This window comes from Bos indicus x Bos taurus, chromosome 24 (genome assembly GCF_003369695.1).
Source record: "Bos indicus x Bos taurus breed Angus x Brahman F1 hybrid chromosome 24, Bos_hybrid_MaternalHap_v2.0, whole genome shotgun sequence".
NCBI lineage: Eukaryota > Metazoa > Chordata > Mammalia > Artiodactyla > Bovidae > Bos > Bos indicus x Bos taurus.
This window is the reverse complement of record NC_040099.1, coordinates 45,416,487-45,427,429: the sequence shown is the minus strand read 5'-3', so window position 1 is coordinate 45,427,429 and position 10,943 is coordinate 45,416,487.

Here is a 10,943-nt window from a genome sequence, read left to right as displayed (position 1 = left end):
GGGGTCTGGACGTGAGACAGAGTCTGGGTGGCTCTGACCAGGGCACCCACTGTGAGCCAGCGGGGAACCCGAGCCTGGCTGACATCACACATCCTTGGAGACCACCTAACTCTAGTTCTAAAAGGGGCAAAAGTGGTGTCATGCCGTCTGTGAGGGCCCAAACCTTTCCACCAACAGTCTCGTCAGGGCCTGCCTGGGCCCTGCCAGCCCCCCCTGCGTTTCCTTTTAATAAAATTTAATGTTTTCATTTTCAAAGACCTAGAAAATCCAAACACTTTTTAAAAGCCCCAAGGAACTATAAAAATTAATAGCACAGGGATAATTTCTTTTTCAGTGGCGACTCAATTAAACCTGCCAAAGTCAGACAGTGTGATTTAAACGCACCACTTGCAGAGGGACCCGCGCGGAGCAGGCAAACATGGAATGAAACAATAATATTTACCAATTAGCCTTTGGATGTTTCCCACCCGGCCCCTTCCCTCTGGGGAGAATTTTTTCCTTCCCTCCCTCCTCTCGAGGGCCCAGAGGTCAGCATCCCTAATTGTTTTCTCCTTGAATGGTCACATTGCTATCAACAAGTGACTGAACTTCTTCCCTGCTCAGAGTAATGGAAAAATACCACCCGGGCTGGCTGCCCAGGGCAACAGGCCACGTGGACTCCATCTCGCAAGTGGGCCTGAGTTCAGCGCTGAAAATGAAAGAACGGCTCCCCGCTCATCTCCACTAGGCGCTCCAGCCAGACCAGACATCTCACATTCCACACTTAGTCCTGCCCCGGGGCACTTGCTCCGACAGTTCCCTTGCCAGGAATGCCCTCTCCTGTTCATGAACACTTTACCCCTGAGAACTTCCATCTTATGTTTTCTTTGAGGCCCTGATCAAGTTCTTTTAAGAAAGTTTTCCTGAGAAAATCCATATCTATGTGGATTTTCCCCTTAATCTCACTGCCTTCAGTTCCTCTGTATTGAGTCAACTGCACATTCTCTCCTAATTGCATATGGGCTGCCTGGGCCCATCCTAGAGTTTTTAACACACAGGCTCTAACAGGCTAATCCTTGCTTCCAGACTGTAAGCCCCTCCAAGGCAGGAACTCGTCTGTGTGCACCCTTTGTGTTACGCATTGTATTTAATTTGCTGTTCTTTGTGGGACAGAGGCTTCATAATCACATTTGGACTGGAATAGTCTCAGCGTTTTCTCTACAACAGGATAATGAACTGTGTGCCTCTGGAAATAGGATTTCAATGCAGCTTTGTTTGAATAGAAAAAATAAAAAATGTAATAATAAATAACGGAAAAATCTAAGCAAAATATTCGTTAATGGAGTATGGGTAAGAATATGGAATATGATGACATGCTTAAGAGCAGTTAATGAAAATGGAGTTGAATGATCAATATGTATAGATTCCCAGGACAGAAATGCTGAGTGAAACAGGCAAACTGTAAGACAATATGTTGGTTAAGATATAACTTATATAGATTCAGTGCCACATAAGCCAATATTACATAGCATTTTATGGATCCACGTGAATATATCCATGTGTGAACATAGCAATGAGAAAGAAATACATACAAATCTCGCCATTGCTTGCCTCTGAAGAGGGAGAGGAGAGAACGGGGAATGAGATCCCAGACTCTTTAATTCCTTCTAGGTAATTTTTCTTCTCATGATGATAATCTGAAGCAATTAAGAAAATGTTGCTGCTGCTGCTAAGTCGCTTCAGTGGTGTCCGACTCTGTGCCACCCCAGAGACGGCAGCCAACCAGGCTCCCCTGTCCCTGGGATTCTCCAGGCAAGAACACTGGAGTGGGCTGCCATTTCCTTCTCCAAAGCATGAAAGTGAAAAGTGAAAGTGAAGTTGCTCAGTCGTGTCTGACTTTTAGCGACCGCATGGACTGCAGCCTACCAGGTTCCTTCGTCCATGGGATTCTCCAGGCAAGAGTACTGGAGTGGGGTGCCATTGCCTTCTCCGAAGAAAATGTTAACACTTGCTAATTTGGCTTGGTGAATACATGACTGTCTGTGAGGTAGAGACTGGAAAGATGTTCCTTCTGTGGGCTGCTCTTCATCCCCACCCAGACCTGGACCCTGTTTCCCAGCCTCCTTGGCAGTGAGTTGTAGCCACATGACCTCTGTCTGGCCCGGGCACGTGGGCTGCGGCAACAGACACCACTTCTTGTCCTGGCCCGTGGAACACCTGGGCTGGGTCAGCAGCAAATTGGTCATTGACTTTGCTGTGATCTCCCTAAGGGTCTTCCCCAAACCCTGCTGGGCTGCAGGAAACAAGAGGGTAGGTGGGGAAGACGATCACTGAGCCAAGTCTGCAGCTTGCAAGAGGAGTGTGAACTCTGATTGCTGGCTGGGCTTCCAAACAGGCGGTCTACCCTTTGTTTCATCTTGCCTGGCCTCTTCACTGTCCCCAAAATGCACCTCAGTCATTCCTGACCTGCTCTGCATCCAGATTTCCCCTACGGAGCTCTGAACCTTAAATGCCTTCTGTCTGGCCCAGGCCCTGCTTGTGATTCACGTGTCCCCTTCCCTTGCCCCTCCGGTCCAAGAACTCCTAGCCGTACTGCCTGTTTGGCTGGACTGCAAACTGCCCTGTGCTGTTGCTTCTGTCTTAGTGACCAGAAGGATGTCTTATCTTTGTATAGCTCTGTCAGGAAAGGACCTCGGTGGACTGGATCTGAGCTGAGCAAGGAGATGAGAATCCTGGGGCCTCATCTGGTGTCTTCTGCAAGTCTCATGGGCCTATGTCACGTTGTTCAGAATTTCCAGGGTTGGTGTAAAAGAGTTCTTTCCCCGAGAGGGGTAGGGACAAGCAGGACTTGAGGAAGAGAGAGCAAAGCATGCAGCGGGGCTAGGACTCTGAACCTGGAGGCTGAGGTTCACTCGCATTTCAGAGAAGATCAAGGCTAACTCCAGCCCGGGTTTCCTAACACTGGCTCCTCTGCAGGGACCTTGGATCAGATCCCATAGAATGCAAGGGTATTGTTTCAGAGGCAGCCAGGAAGGTGAGGAGACACCCACATCCTAGTCCTCAGCCAGTCCTAGGAGAGGAGAAGGTCCAGGAGGGAGCAAGCGAGCCGGTGTCTGGGAAGGAGAGGCAACTGGGGTAAGCCCTGAGGTTTACCGGAAAAGGCAGGTGGGGTGGGGGAGCCCAGGCTAGAGAGGAGGTCTGGGTAGAGGGCATGGGGTCATCGTCTGTGGGGTGGCAATGGCAAGTCAGTTTTTTTTTTTTAACCTTTTATTTTTTGGACAAAACATTTAACTTTCCTGAGTCTCAGAATCCTTACTTTTAGAAAAAGGATGACACGACTCTGCTGGCTGCTGAGATGTAAACAAGTGAAATATGTGAAAGTGTTTATCAACCCCAAGTGCCGTACAAATAAGTGGCATCAGTGTGGCAACGTGACAGATGCCAGACCAACATGGGCCAGTCTGAATGGACAGGCAAATGACAAGTGAGCGAATGAACTGAGAGGGGCATGGCTCACAGGTGGCCCAGAGACCCAGGGTGTGGACACGTGGGCAGAGGCAGTATCTAGGCACCGACGGTTCAAGCACCCCCATCAGAGCCCAGGATTGAGTCACTCCACAGAGGACACAGGAAATAGAGCAGCCCCTCCGATGTTAGTAATCTGATCAAATGGCACAGAGCACCAAAACCACATGTTTGGAAGACAGTGAGCAAGCATAAATCTAACTTGGGAAGACCCTGAATCAAATCTGGGATGGAAATGCTTGGAGGAGAACGTAAGGTCCAGACACGTTTATACCATAGAGCTTTGTCTTTCTGGGATGGTCAACTTCCTACTTCCCTGGGAAATAAAATCTGAACATCCGGATCGGACCTGGAGCCTTCCACAAACTAGCCAGAAGATCTTTCTGGTGTTCCTTCCACTTTGGCTGCCTTGCACAGACCTCCTCTCTGCTGAAGGGAGCTAAGCACACCAACGCACTTTAACACGCTGTCTAATTTCTCTCTTTCTAGCCTGCTCTGTCTCATCATCACCCCCCCCCCCCGCCACCCACCCACCCCCTGCATCCCATCTTCTTCTCCTGCACCTTTTGCTCTGCATCACTTTCCCATTCCTAACCTTTGGAATGCTCACTGCCTTCACCTCCACCTGACTCAAGAGTCCTTGTCTAGCATCGTGGCTGAGTATCTCATCTCATCTTTTACGTTGTCTGTTCTCTGAAGGTGTTGATTACTTTAGGTTATAATTTCATGCCTTTTCATCTACCTAGTACAGTGCTGAGCACATAGTGAAACCAAAAAGATTTGATGACTGGTTGGGAAGATAGAATCCTTAGTGACCAAATAATCCCATGTCCCTTGGTGTCTATGACCAAATGGACACTTGTCAGGAATTCGGATTTTTATTCTCTCCAAGGTGCAAGCATACACAGGTGACCATTACCTGGCTTCAGCTCCCACCTCCATGTCCCTGCTCCCCCCACCCCAGTGAGGCTGGACCCATTACTGGTCCCTACATAACACGTGTGACCCTGCCGTGGGAATACTGCCATTGTGGTTTGTTCTCTACTCCTCACCTCCTTAATTCCTAAGCACCTTCTGCTCCTAAGAAGCAAGCTCACGGCCCAGGGTGGTTGCGCCGCGGCTGTCTTCCTTGGCATCGTTCCTTTCTCATTTCCACCTTCTCTGCATTGTACCTGATACTGGAGTTCCTGCAGTTCCACTGACGTGGGGTGGGGTAAGCCAGATTCACAGATTAATACCATCCGAGGAAGTGGCTGGAAAGGACAGTAAGAGATGGGGCAGAAAGGTAGAACGTGGGCCAGGAGTGAGAATTGTCCATATTGACAAAGTATTCATACCCAAAGTGTTTCTGGCCCACCACCTTGTGCTGGGCCAGGGACAGTCAGAGTGGCTTATGCCTGCGTCACTCTTGGAAATAGCCAAATCCTCAGATACAAGGTGAATATACTCTTTTACAGATGACTAAGGGTTGTGGGGAGGGCATCCTCATGGGTCCACAGCCATGTGGGTCTAGGGATGGTCTCATCTATATGTCTTATCTGCTTCAGAAGTGTAAATAGTCATTCAGTTGTGTCCAACTCTCTGTGACTCCATGGACTGTAGCCTACCAGGCTTCTCCGTCCATGGGATTTTCCAGGCAAGAGTACTGGAGTGGGTTTCCATTTCCTTCTCCAGGGGATCTTCCCAACCCAGGGATCGAACCCAGGTCTCCTGCATTGCAGGCAGACACTTTACCCTCTGAACCACCAGGGAAGCCCTGAACAGTCTCTGCAGCTGCCTTAATAGTCTCTAGGCAAGAGTAATTCAGTGGGCAAGAAATGATGCCTAGGCTCCTGGTGCTTCAAAGAGAGGAAGCTCACCAGAAAAAACAGGCAAAAGTAGGAGAGGAAGCCACACTGAGGGGATGCTTACCCACAGACTTCAGGGCCAATACATGGAGCCTTTGACATGTCTTATGGAGGCAAGAACTTCTCATCACTATAATTCAAGCCCATAGAAGCTGGGAATTGAGGCCTTGCAAGAAACTGTGTTGGGAACATTTTGGTGGGAAGATAGGAGAGTGTGAGTCAAACCCAGCTGCTCCAGGCTATTTCCAAATACCTGTTCCTTAGGAAGTTCAGGTGTGCGTAGCTTTAGTACTGGAACTGACGGCATGAGAGGGCTGGCAGCAAAGTAGATGCAAACTCAGACATGTCAACAAGGCTCAGCAGCTTGCCTGACTGTGCACCCCCTTTTTAAGAGACACTGGCACAGGGAGCATCCAGGTCAGGGTGGCAGGAACTATTAGGGAAGGGAAATGGGAGGCATGGGGATATGATGACAGAAGGTGAGAAGGGTGGAGGGCACGGCATGTCTGACATGTCACGGATGTGATGTGACATGTGATATGTCACAGATGGGATGAACTGTTGTCTGGGTGAGGGGTTCACCTTTTGAGGGTAGTACTTCTGCTAGGGCAGAACTGGGAATTTAGAGGATGTGGGTTTTTCAACAGGAGCTGAACTCCAGGGAAAGTGCTGCCTGCACCAGGAGTGCCTGCTCTTTTCGGAGCACTTATTATGCACAGGGCCTGATGCTATATTTCTTATAGCAGAAAACTGGCTGCCCTCAGGTCTACAGCCGGACATTATTTGGGGGCTTATTTGGAACATATGGGGAATGATTTCTTTGATAGAAGTATTTTAAAGAATTCTCATATGCATAAAATTTTTATACTTAATACTGGCAAAAAGCATGTAGGAATGCATGCTTTGAGGACTGCGAAAGTGACGCAAACATCACCCTCTACGGGTGCTAAATGTGAGTGGTTGACTCAAGCAAAAATAACTGCCTATGTCATTTTTGACCTGTGCATTCATCTCATTCTGATTGTGACCACACACAGTTTGCCTATAAGCTCACATGTAAATAAACATAAGTTGTATTGCATAAATTAGAGAAGGAAATGGCAACCTACTCCAGTATTCTTTCTGGAAGAATCCCATGGACAGAGGAGCCTGGGGGTCTACAGTCCACAGGGTCACAAAAAATGGGACACGACTAAAGCACCTTAGCATGCATGCACCGCATAAATAGAAATATAACATTCCAAATAGCGAGAAAACAACATATAGTATCTCATTTAACCCCTACATTAATCCCGTGAAGGAGGTACTATTATCTACATTTTACAGGAAAGGAAACCAAGACATACAAAGATTAAGTAAAGTGGTCAAGGTCACTCTGCTGGTAGATGGCTGAGGCAGCACTTGAGCTGTGGCTGCTGGAGGCATCTGATCAGGAGGTGTAGGGTGACTTAGGGACAATAAGGGGAATTTCTGACTTAGGGGTAGAGATGAATAGGTTTTCTTTCACCTCTCCAGGTCAATATCTGGCCTCTGGGGTTTTTAGGCAAACGCTGAAACAGATGCTAAGTTGGGCCATGCCCTTCCACGTGCCTGCACAAGGCCAAAGATGCAGCACTGAGCAGGCAGGGAAACAGGTACCAAGATCAGGAAGGTTAAGTTTGTTTCTATCTCCCTGACTCCTGTTTTATCTGCAATATGTCCTACTTTAGTTCCTGGGAACCTGAGCGGCTGATCTGTCTTAACGAAGGAACATGCAACAGCCCAATGGAGAAGATGGGAGTTGGGGGCCTCAAATCCCCCTACTCAGAGTTTCTCAGCCTTTTTTGATCCTCAATAAAATAAACCCCCCTCCTTCTCTGGAAGATCTAGAGATGCTCTGATTTCTGGTGGGATGGTAAGTGCCCATTTGAATTCTAAGGTCAGTTTATGAATCCTCACCAGCCAGGAAGATTCAGTTGACCTTTTATTTCTGTGAATTATATTAAAGAAGTCTCCTGTATTAGGAGCAGACTCTTTAGTTTTCCAAAAACAAAACTATATTTTACAATTGAATGTTTTTTTCTCAACCACAAATGCTACCTTCTTCCCTCCCCATAGGATTTGTTGTACCCCTTGGAAAGAACTTTTGTCCTCTTCTCCTGCCCTCACATGGAAAATCACTGGTCTAGGGTAACCCTTATAGCTGAAGGTCATAGTCACAAAACTTTGTGGTCATAGTCACAAATGTCTTATTCAACCCATTCGTTCAGTTATAGTCAACAAATATTTATTGAGCAACTACTATGTGCCTGAGATCCGAAAGGCACAAGCTACACCTGCATTTTCAAGTACGTCTCAGGAAAGGGGACCCCTTGACCAAAGGACTGAATGTTTAGTGGTAGACTTTGGTACTGGTGGAATTTTCCAGATGCCAGTAAGATCTCACACCATAGGCAAAGGTCTGCTCAGTCAATGCAGAGAGGGCCAGTCCTGTGTGGATACCCAGCTTAGAAGTTGAAAAAAATGAGGAGGACTAGAGACTGCACCCTAAACTCACAGTACCTCCCTGCCTCCCCTTTCTTGTCAACACCCTCTTCTCCTTGGATTCGGTCTTATACCCTGCCTGCTGTTTTCTTTGTTGTCTTTTCATCCTCACCAAGTTGGGGAGAAGGGCACCCCCTCCCCCTTATTTCCTCCCATCACCCCCACCCCATCCTTCCCAGCACAAGGTTCCATTCTTCATTAATGCTGTTTTAAAGCTAGCACGGAGCTGTTTTCCAGATGTGGCCATGCGCAGACAGTAATTGTGCTCTGTGATCCCTTCCAGCTGCTCCCATCGCTTGCCAATACACCGCCCCACCCCCGCCTTGCAGCCCCAGGAGTCCAAGTTTGGGGGCTGCAAATTAGGGCAAACATTGTAAAATGATCATGTGCTACACACGGCCTTCCTCGCAAGAGTTATGGACTTTATAACGGAGCTAATTGGCATTAGGTCTTGCCTGAAAGGTCAACAGAGTGGCAGAGAAACAGGATCTTTGTAAATTGATCCGCTGGTCCCCGCCTCCACACCCCCCAACTCCTTTCCCGTTTTGAAATACGGCCTACCTGCCCTGTGGAATTGCTGACTCTTGTAAATTACTGCTTTGACTGTACAGGACTGTGACACATTGTTTCACATCACGTGGAAGGCAGTGGGGATGTTGAAGGGGTGCATAATTATACCCTGCAAATTCTTCTGCCAAACCGCAAGCTTCAGCTTTCATGCACCTTGGTGAAGCAGGCTATTGTAACGCTCTTGACCTTCAAATCAAGCATAATTTATCCAAAGGTAGAGTACAGGCTTTGGATGGATTATTTATTTATTTATTGCTCCAAATACTTGAGTTCCTTCTGAATGATCACGCCTTTCTGTTCTCAGATTGGAACACTCGTATGGCTTTTTTTCATCTCACACATTCTTATTAAGCATGTTAGAGGCATAGTTCAAGGCTGACTTTAGGAGGGAAAGAAAACTTATCTTTCTGGAATCAGAGATATTACATCTTTATCTACAGATTGTGTGGATCTTTCTGGATATGGCTTCAGAATGTCTGCCCACCCCTATCGGGTACTCACGTTTTGTGAATAAGCATTGAAAGTCTCTGTTAAAACATACATAGTATCTGGGAAGAATGACCAATTTATTGTGTGGTTCTTACCCCGCCTCCTTCTTTTTCTTAGTAAAGGACTATTCAGAAGTGAATAGAAGCTGACCTCAAACTGTACACACTCACATATATATTGCCTACAATTTTGGCCTCTTTTTCGTTCTTTCAAATTCCAACGGTGGATCAATTCCAAGTCATGAATTCCTGCTCAGTTATCATCATTGACGTTGACACCCCGGCCCCCATGAGCCTGTTGGAACCTTTCAGCAGTGAGGCCTGAGGAAGCAGACCTTAGGCAGGCCAACACAATGGGAAAGGTGAGGGCGTGGAGTTTCAGTGCCCTATTTTGGGGCCACAATGGTGGTGGAGGAGGAGGTCTGAAATCACCTACTCATTGAACAGTCTGCAGACCTAATAATGCAACTTGCAGGCACCCATGTAGGACTCTTTCAAAATGTATGTAAATGCTGCTGCAATAGGAACATTCATTCGGAAATGTGGACACCATTTGCCCCATCAGCAGACACCTCCCCCTCCAGGTTGCTGCTCAGGAGTCAACCCTCATGCAGCCGCCTCCCCTTGCACTGCAGCTAACAGAGCTCCCGCTGCCACCAGCACTCCTGAGCCCTCTTCCCAGCCCAATTTCCCTACAGCATTCAACGCCTCCTGACTTCACATTTATTTGTGTTTGATCGTATCTCCCCATCAGAATGGACTTCCTGAGCGGTGGTAGTGGGAAAGAACCCACCTGCCAATGCAAGAGGCATAGAGATGTGGGTAGGATCCCTGGGTCAGGAAGATCTCCTGGGGGAGGGCATAGCAACCCACTCCAGGATCCTTGCCTGGAGAATTCCATGGACAGAGGATCCTGGTGGGCTATCATGCATAGGATCGCAAAGAATTGGACATGAATGAAGCGGCTTGGCATGCACGTACTGCATCAGAATACCAGCTCCCAGAGAACAAGACTTTTGTCTGGGGTGTCTGCACTGAATCTGTAGTGTGTGAGGGACAAACCATGCATACTCAGGTGATACATCCACTCTGAGTGAGGTCCCAGCTCCAGGACACTGGGGGACTAAGAAAGGAAGAGAGAGGAACCATGCATATGCAGGGAGGAGGGAGCCTGGGAAAGCCCACCCTGCTTGGTCCCCCTTCTGTGGTAAAGGCACTGGGAGTCACTCATGGTCTGTAGCACCGAGAGGCTGCCCGTGTCTCCCATCTGACAAACTTCGCCAAGTGTGCTAGGGTCCATTTCACTCTCCTCTGTCTGCTGTATCTTACAAGCCCAAGCAAGGGCTGAGCTAATGATGAAGGCCATATATGGACCAAAGCCTGCTACTGGGATCCCGATACGGGTCATGGATCTGCCACTAACGAATTATTTCACTTTTCTGGGCCTTGTTTTTTTTTTTTTTAAATACACAAGATGAAATAATTTGTCTAGAAGAATTTCAACATCTGTTTGATTTTATTATGAAAAGGGCTGTGAGATGCAAATTAGCTCCAAGCCCTTCTAAGAATGCCGCTGCTGCTAAGTCGCTTCAGTCGTGTCCGACTCTGTGCAACCCCAGAGACAGCAGCCCACCAGGCTCCCCCGTCCCTGGGATTCTCCAGGCAAGAACACTGGAGTGGGTTGCCATTTCCTTCTCCAATGCATGGAAGTCAAAAGTGAAAGTGAAGTTGCTCAGTTGTGTCCAACTCTTAGCCACCCCATGGACTGCAGCCAACCAGGCTCCTCCATCCATGGGATTTTCCAGGCAAGAGTACTGCAGTGGGATGCTAGGCGGTGATATTGCACTGTCAGGGGCCCTTGAGAAAAATCCCAGATCTGTGACTCTGCCCCCCTTTCCCCACCTGTTGAAGACCCTCCTTTGTGCACAGGCCACATGAGGGGCTGCTTCCCCAGCAGAACCTGACTGGGAGCTCCAGCCTCTACCCCCTCAAGGTTCCTTGACTCCCACGT